At 46.3% G+C, this 9,605-nt stretch overlaps 1 pseudogene across 1 annotated transcript; it reads right to left on the bottom strand.

Moving 5' to 3' along the window:
• Window positions 1–2,799: 2,799 nt before the first annotated feature.
• On the bottom strand, window positions 2,800–6,178 carry LOC102714562 (annotated as a pseudogene). The gene is made up of 2 exons (XR_005811822.1): window positions 3,670–6,178; window positions 2,800–3,229 (listed from the first exon to the last, which is right to left on the bottom strand). The product of XR_005811822.1 is annotated as a pentatricopeptide repeat-containing protein At3g14730-like (transcript).
• Window positions 6,179–9,605: the final 3,427 nt, after the last annotated feature.

Genomic DNA, 9,605 nt, shown 5'->3' with positions numbered 1-9,605 from the left:
AACCACGATGAAAAAACTCTAAAATCTACTTTATATTTAACGTTAAAAATTTAAATTTTAGCTTTTAAGTATAAATAGAAGTGAAAAGATAGGCCTGAAAGTGGTTTGAGATGGCATGACTTTGTGATTTTAAGGCTAACAAATCTTTTGAATTTTAAAAAGATAAATTTTACATTGGTCCTTCAAAAATAAAACTGTTTACGTTTGGTCATCAACTCTCAAACTGTCCAGATTTCAACTCTGAGTCCAAACCGGAGTGGTATTTTTTTAATAGCATGACGCCTACGTCTAAGAGTAATAACATCAATGTACCAATACATAATAAACAACTATACAATAAAGAAAAGAAAATAAAGAAAATACTAAAACGTACATGGTAACCTTGCTTCCTTTTCCTCTCTCTCCCCCTAGTTGCTAGCAAGAATCTAGAGTTAAATTGCTATAAGTAGGATGTGACATGGCGTCAGCGTCACATCATCGAAAACCACAGCGATGGTCTGAAGAGTTGAGCGATAGATTATTTTTTGAGGCATTTCGAACAAAATATACGATGTTATAACATAGATTAATCTGATTTTGTTTTGTTCTTAGATGCCTGTTGAGCTGAGCGTTCGGGTCTTCAAATTTCAGAAATTTCGGGTTTACCGCTCGGGTAGGTAGGACGTACTTCTAGCTTGTATTTTAAAAAACTTACAGAATTAGCAAACGTTTGACAAAATATAGAGAAAACATGTTCAAACGCTCGTTTGTCAAAATTACTATCAAAGTCAACAGGCAGGCCACGATGCATTCAACTCGTTAAGCTCACAATTTACAAGCCAGCTCGTTAAGAAAACAGGACAAGCCAAGCGAGCTCGATCTGACGCGTTAGCTCGCTTAATTGGTTCATAGTTAGCTCGACTCAGCTCGTTATAAAATGGCATGGTAACGAGTTAAGCTAATGTTTCATGTAATAGCTCTTTAGTCGTAACGAGCCAGCTCGTAGTAGCTCGCGATCCCATTCCAGGCTCCCAGTGTCGTTGACTCGTAGTGCCGCCATCACCAGGGGGGTCGTGCAGTTTTGCCCTGAGCCATCTTCTCCGTAGCAGCGCCATCACCAGCCGACCTATCCAGCCAAGCCATGGACAAGAAGAATGAGCACTGAGCCACTGGTGGCACCAAATTCCGATCAGGGAGCAAAAATGGTTGAGGTCTTGAGGACCTATGATCAGTTGCTTGCATGCTTTGTTGCATTTGCAATTTTGCATAGTTGATATTTGATACTCAGTATAATTTGGATTCATCCACTTAATCTCTTCTCGTGTAGGAGTACCCAGTACCTGAGGGAATAGCATGTTAAATTAGAGGTAAACAACTAACAGGGAGCGATGTTGATGGGCACAAGATAAAATTTTTACCTTGATGATTTCAACAAGCTGATCAACAGCACCGTCTGCAGAAAATAGAGGCTTTTGAAGCCAAAAAAAAGGATAAAGCTTAGGTAGGCATTTGCAGTGAGCTGGATGATCCAAAAGCCTCATGTAAATAATGTGATCACTTACCTTCCCCAGAAGAAGTTCAGCAAGAACACAACCTGCAGACCAAACATCAATTGTCGTTGTTATTCAGTACCACCAAATATGACCTATGGTGCTCTGTAATACCTTCAGCAGATGTAAGAAACATTCGGTTCTCCTTTTACCAATAAAGAACAGCACACGGATTAGGTACCTGGTCCAGACGGTGCGAGGGGTGGCGGTGGTGGGTTACACCCAAAACTCTTATATACCATATCACATAGAGAAAATAACAAATGATAAACTATTGTACTAACTGTAATTGAAACTGGACAAAAGAATGTAAACAAGGATTTTAAATCCAGTTAACCTGAGGCCATCAAAATGGTTACACCATGTCATTTCCAGAAGACCACAACGCTTAACTGATACCATTACTGATACTGACAATGACAACCATGACCATCAAACCACCTGTCAATTGGCTCTTATAATGTTAGAACTTGGGGAGTTATTGAACACAACATGCAAAATAATCAATCCACTCCCAAATCCATATCGAGCAACAAGATGTATGCATTCTTCCGTTGAAAACTGAATTCTAGGGCAAACATAAGCCTCATCGGCAGATCTTCCCAGCACAGTTAACACGATCAAAACCGACCCACAAGTTTGAAGAGAACACAGAACTTAAGTTGGATCCTAAAGAATTCGATGGCTATTTTTCATGAAACAGGGTGACCCACTGCACTGCTATCGCAGAATAAGCCAGCAATGGATGGAGGGCCAAAAAAATTCCAACAAGACTATCATGCTGTCAGCTAGCTGTGAAATATCAATAGCAGATTTTAGATCATAATTTGCACCTTAATGCTTGTTCAAGCTGAAGATCAGCAGGCAAGAAGCCAGATTACCACAGGCTGAAGATCAGCTGGCAAGATGGTAGAATTACCATATAATCTGTTGTCAACTGAAGAGGTGCAGGTTTTCAAAGGGGCTATCATGAATACTAATGGGTAGAAGATCGAATGGTAAATGACAAAAAGGCATCAGATACCTGAAAGACAAGAACAAAAGAACATTTAAACACATGAAACAGAAGCAAATACAAAATAATAAACCAATATATAGTACTAAATGGATAAACAGGTGAGAAACTATGCATATCTCATATTAAGGATGGCTGAGACTTAAAACCCTTCTATGGCAGAGGAACAATGTCCAGTAACCACGCAAAGAACGGTGCATAACTTGAAGATGCTGTATGTTTAAGGAGTCGGAAGAGAAGAAAACCGTGTACATCTTCAGCAACTTCTGTATGTGGAGTAACTCGAGCAGCCCTTCACTCCGCAGTAAAAGGAACATAAGCGGCAACCAAGTAATATTCAATAACAGTCTTTCACCAGCATACACTTAACTCTAGTTCTATGTACACACATAAAACCATACAATTCAGTAAACCAAGACCCCACAAACAAGGTTTTTGTTGTTGCCACTGAACATGGTAGCACAAATAGCAGGAACAAACAGATAAACATCCTTCAGATTTCATGTTGAAACATCGACACTGTGAAGATCTAGTTAGTATGCATCGCATCTGCATGGTATTTCTCCAAGAGTCAGCATCAAGTTCTTCACCGGACTTTGGCTGAGTACACTCTTTTCCACGGCGACCACCGGATCCACCACTGCCACCTCCGCCAGCATGGCGTCTCCCACCTCCCCTTGGTGCACTGTAACATTGCAAACAATAAAGGTAAGTTGGCAAGGTCTTATATGAACTACAATAATGATAAGACAACACAGAAAACAAACCAACAACGTTAAAACAAATCAAACAAATAGATTGATAATGATATATCCTGACACAGCCAAAGTAATGAAAAGCGTCCTAAAGAATGTTCTTAAAACATCAGTCACCATGTTTGCATAGAAAATTAATGCTAGTTATGAAGTTTATGAACATGATGAAAGTGAAAGCATGTAACTGCTATTCTGTGTGGACCACAATTCTCAAAATATAGATTATTATAGTAGTATGAGCCCTCACAATCAATACCACATCAATCGGTGCCAGCTATAATTTAAATTTTAGCATGGAAACAAATAAAAGTATTAAGCACTCAAATAGCTAGATGATTTACTAAGAAGTAATGCAGCTAGGCAAACATACCTCTTAGCAACATTTCTAACACAGCAGGCAGAACACACGATGGGATTGATGGTTGTTGAACCCTCTGCATTGCTATTATCCACATTAACAGTTTGCAGCCTAAAAAAACAATCTGAAATGCCAGCATAACCATGCTGGTTTCTGCACAGATCAGCTTCATAAACAAAGAGATAGCTGTGCCTTGAAGGTAGTTAGTTCCGATCACAATCTCCATCCTACACGAGGCAATCGAAATCACATCCATCAACAAATCCCACACTCCCAAACTTGCCTCCACGAGCTATCTCCACCGTCCGATCCACCATGGGCGGATGGGATATATCCAAGACGCTGATCATTACAGCAACTTCATGGCTGCGCAAGCTCGTAATGACTTATGTAACAAAATATAAATAGTCATGGGAGTTCTACGGAATATAATGGGGTTGTGCTACTCAGGTGGCTGCAATCCCTCATCCAACTTATCAACGAGTGTAACATTTCGTAGATCATGTTAGCCTCAGGATGTCTCCTATCTCCGCTGACAAAAGCATGCATCACTGCTCCACTCCCACTATTATCTCCCCCCACCTCAACCCAGCTGCAGCCTGGTGCAGCCTTCTGTACTCCTCGCCGTTTCATCTCCCTCCTCACCTCCTCCAGTTCCTCAAAGTTTCCCTCCCAACCATATGTATTCGCTAGCAGCACCCACCCACCGCTCTCAGACTCCTCTGTCAACACCAGCATCCTAGCTGCCTCTTGGGCTCTCTCTTTATCACCATGCATCCGGCATGCTGCAAGGTATGTCCTCCATGCACCAACCCCCACAGCACCTGCATCCTCTACTACCTTTCTAGCTTCATCCAGCCTTCCTGCACGCCCAAGCATGTCAGTCACACATGCATAGTGCTCTAGCTGTGGCTCCAAACAAAATTCATCTTTCATTCTCCTTAGAAAATCCTTCCCTTCCTTGACAAGCCCAGAGTGGTTGCAAGCTGACAATGCCCCCAGCAGCGTTATCTCATCTGGCAGAATCCGTTCCACCTCTGTCATCTGGCAGAACAACTCTAATGCTTCCTTCCCATGCCCATAAGATGCATATCCATCAATCATAATATTCCATGATGCCACGTCCCGCTGTTGCATCCGGTCAAATACACGATGAGCCTCATCCGAAGCTCCACCCTTAGCATACATGTCCACCAGTGCATTACAGGCGAACACGTCCAATAAGCCAAGGCAATCCAGTCCGCTAGTCACAGTGTACCCATGAACCTCCCTTCCCACCTGCAATGCTGCAGTCTGAGCACATGCAGGAAGAACAGCCGCAACGGTCACTGCATTTGGCCACAACGCAACACATCTCATCCTTGAAAATAGCTTAATCGTACCAGATAGTGCAGCGCTGACAGCATTGAGTTCCAGCTGAATAGGTCCTTGTCCATGTCTGCCATCCCCTCAAACACCCTTGACGCATCATCCACCTTGTGGCACTTCCCGTAAAGATCCACCAAGGCATTGCACACCGGCACCTCCTGGTCAAACGCAGACTTCACTACGAGGCCATGAACTGCAGCCCCACGTCCCAAATCCGCCGTGGCGGTGCAGACTGACAATATACCAGTGACAGTGAAGCCACTGATCTCGACCTCACCCTCCTCCCTCATCATGCGGAAGCACTCAACGGCGTGGTCGAAGCACCCGAGCTTGGCAAACCCATTGACCATCGCGTTCCACACCACGACGTCCCGGTGTGGCAATTCGCCGAACAGGCGGCGCGCGTGGTTCGCCAGGCCGAACCGGAGGCACGCGCGCAGCAGCGAGCTGGCGCAAAAGAGTTCGTGCGCGAGGCCGCATCGGAACGAGAGCGCGTGGAGCGCGAGTAACTGGGACGCCGAGGGCGCGGAGGAGATCAGTGGAGGGAAGGAGAGGGCGTCGGGGCAATGCGCGAGGCGGAGGTGGCCGAACACCCAGAGCGCGAGCGGGTGGGGCAGGGAGAGCGCGGCGTTGAAGCAGGGGAGCGGAGGAGGGGAAGGCGAGGCGGGAGGAGCGGCACGACGGCGCGGTGGAGCGCCGGCGGGGCGCGCACGTAGAGCGAGACGAGGGACGTGAGCGCCGCCGGGGAGGCGGCGAGGCGGCCCGAGGCGAGGAGGTGCGCGTGGAGCGGCAGGAGTTGGAGGAGGGGCAGCCGCGGCCCGCCCGCGCGCGTGCCGCCGAAGAGGATTGCTTGGAGCGGCACTCGCAGCGCCGCCATCTTTTTTTCTTCACTTCACGCCATGGTGTGGTACTGTGGTGGTCGCCCCTCCCTGGCAACGGGGCGGGGCGGGGGCGGGGATGGCTGGAATGCACCCGGCCGCGGCCCCGATTTCGCCGGGTCCCCGAAATCCCCGAACAAATCAACGCAGCGAACAGATCGGCGCCTCGGCTGCGTCGGGCGGAGGAGGACGTCGTCGAAGTCGCACTGTCGCAGGACGTCGGCGTCGGGCGGAGCCGCCCAGGCGAATCGGACAGCTGAGCCTAGTCAGCGACTTCGTGTTGCCGTGTTGGGAGGCGGCGGCGGAGGGCGGCCACCGGGGGGCGACGGGCGACGAGGTCCGGAGGGCGGTGGCCGGTCAGCGAGCTGAGGACGGACGGCGGTGGCCGGTCGACGGGCTGACGGGCTGAGGACGACGGGCGGCCGAGGGCGTTGGGCGGCGGGCAGGCGGAGGGCCGGTCGTCGATTTCAGATGCGGGAGGCGGCGGGAGGTGCGTCCGTGCATTCACTCAGGCCATTCCATATGGCCTATGGGCCTGGCTGGAAGGCTGGCCCAATTACGGGTTTTTCTTTCTTTTTTTTTGAAAGATCTCTAAACCTGAATGTGAGTTTGTTTTTTATCTAGCCGTAAACTCACATAATTCATTCATAGAAGGTCCCTTGGCAGTATTGACCCATTTTCTCACCGATTTTGCTGACGTGACGTCTGGTGGATCCCTTCTTTTTTTTTTATTTTTTACCCTCTCCTCTCCGGGTCTCCCCCTCTATCTCTCTTCTTCCTTTCTTCCTGTTTCTCAAGAGCGCTGTCGGCGAGGATGGGGGCGAGGGGCGTGCAGCGGCCGGTGCGGGCGAACAGCAGCAGGCACAGGGCGAGCGTGTGCAACGGTGGCGCGAGCGAGCGGCGGCCGGAGCGGGCGAACAGCAGCAGGCGCAGGGCGAGCGTGTGCAACGGTGGCGCGAGCGAGCGGCGGCCGGAGCGGGCGAGCGCGTGCAGCGGTGGTGAACGGCAGCAGGCCACCTTCTCCTTTCCGGTCTAGCCGTCAGGGTCCAAGCTTCTGATATATCCCTGGAATCCAGAACCAAATTAAATGGTGTACCAGGGCAGTCATCTTCTATCGATGAAGGCCACCGGCAATGGCCACAGCGAGAACTCATCGTACTTCGACGGATGGAAGGCCTACGACATGAACCCATTCAACCCATGGCACAACCATGATAGTTTTTCGTCGCTAAGTCAAGCATCGTTCTCGATTAAGTGCTCGTCTGATTGTTGCTCTGTAAATGTTAGAGCTTTCTCTGGACCTGATCAACGAATGGAGCAAGAACCACCCCGAGGAGGCATCCATCTGCACACCGGCAGGCGCCTCGCAGTTCAAGAGGATCGCCAATTTCCAGGACTACCACGGCCTTCCGGAATTCAGAAAGGTAAGACCAAACAAAGCCCTGAAATCACATCAGCATATAAGACAAGCTATTCACATCGTACAAAAATCGACAAAAAAAAAAATAATCACATCAACAGGCCGCTCGCCCGCGCCTGCTGCCGCTTGCCACTGCTGCACGCTGCACGCGCTCGCCGCCGCGGCCCGTACTCGACCGCTCCGGCCGCCACTCGCCCGCGCCACCCGCTGCATGCACGCCGCTGCCCCCCCCCCCCCCCCCCCCCCCCCCCAGTACCGCTGTGGAGAAACAGGGAAGAGAGCAAGGGGGAGGTCTAATACGCGATCAGTCGCGGACGCGCACAGCGAGCGAACGGTTTTTGACTGCCCCACGTTGAAAGCCAGGCAGCCAGCCCATCTACGGTACCACGTATACATCATCTCTCTCCTTTATCTTTATATACACCTACACCTGGTTTAGAAATATAAGATTATAAACTTTATAATGTAAACTTATATTTATAAACTTTATACACGTAAATTATATATATATATATATAAACTTTATACATGTAAACTTTATACACATAAACTTTGTACATGCAAACTTTATATATATATATATACACATGTATTTATACATGTAAACTTTTATACACGCAAATTTTATACCATAAACTTTATGCATGCAAACTTTATACCCATAAAATAAAAAAAACATATACACAGCAAATGGGCCAGCCCATATACCGTACGTGAAAAAACAGGTCGTTTTTTCCATTGTGGCCCGAAACTGGGCCAAACCATGGGCTAGATCAGCGTTTTCAGGGGTTTCGCGCGCGAAATAGCCTTTTCGAGAGGAAGGCCGCGTTCAGCCAGCATGGGTAAGTTAACTTAACCGCCTCGTTTTCCATACGCATACTTCCTAAACTGCTAAACGGTGTATTTTACAAAAATTTTCTATAGGAAAGTTGTTTTAAAAAATCATATTATTCTACTTTGTATTTTTTAATAATTAATAATTAATTAATCATATACTAATCTATTACTACGTTTTCTGTGCCATGTAAGTTAACTTACCTACTCCTTACCCCGAACGCAGCCGAAGAAGAAGAGAGAGGGGGAGAGGAGAGAGTAAAAAATAAAAAAAATGACATGTAGGACCCACCGGACGCCACGTCAGCAAAACCAGTCAAAAGATGAGTCAATACTACCGAGGGACCTTTTGTGAACGGATTCTATGAGTTTAGAGGTACATATTCAAAACCGGCCATGACTTTTCAGGGGCCCAATGCAAAGCTAAACCCAGAGGCCCCTATCATATTGTTCGATAATAATCGATATATATATATAATATATATATAATATACTTGTGTATATATATATATATATTTTTATGTGTGAATTATTATTGTATAAATTTAAATTGCATTGAGAAATAATATTTATATAAAAAACATGGTACGTGTTATCTCAAAAATTTCTTCTGGCGTTTTCAGGGAGTGTTAGTTCACGAAAAATTTTGGATTAGGTATCACATCAGATGTTTGACCATATGTCAGAAGACTATTTCGACAACTAATTAAAAAACTAATTATATAGGGTATCTACAAACCACAAGACGGATTTTGTAAGCCTAATTAATCTGTCATTAGAGCATATGAGTTACTGTAGTAGTTATGGCTAATCATAGACTAATTAGGCTCAAAAGGTTCATCTTGTAAATTTCTTCCAAACTATACAATTAATTATTTTAAAACTATATTTAATGATCTATACATATATTGAAAGATTTGATGTGATGGGTGAATGGAATTTTTGAAACTAAACGGGGCCTTAGATGCAAAATCATTGATAATGACACCAATATCAATTTCATCCGATAGTTTCTTCTCACTGCATAAAATAAAACTAGTTAATAGATGATAGATGAATATCAAAAATTTCAGGATATATTGGTATAGGTAGGGGTAAGGGGCTCTAGGATTTGGAGGCCAGGGCAGCCACACCTCCGGCCCCCACCTCAAGGCCGGCCCTGTACACATTTTTAGTATTACGGCTAAGGGAAAAAAAACAAACTCGCCTTAAAGTTAAGTTTAAAGACCCCTGGTGGACTTTTTCCTTTTTTCTTTTTGATATTTTAGGTCCCCGCGGGAATTTAAAACTATCCCCTGTGACGGGGCGTGTGGGGCCGCTCTTCAGCGCCACATGGCCCAACCCAATAAGCCCAATGCCGCCGACTCCACTGGCCCAGCCTATCCGTATGCCGGCTACAACAAACAGGTATCTTTTACCTATCAATCTTAATCTGAGATATAGTACTC

Source organism: Oryza brachyantha, chromosome 5, assembly GCF_000231095.2.
Source record: "Oryza brachyantha chromosome 5, ObraRS2, whole genome shotgun sequence".
Taxonomy (NCBI): domain Eukaryota; kingdom Viridiplantae; phylum Streptophyta; class Magnoliopsida; order Poales; family Poaceae; genus Oryza; species Oryza brachyantha.
Note: the sequence above shows the minus strand (reverse complement) of the source record. Positions and strands in the feature narration are given on the sequence as shown.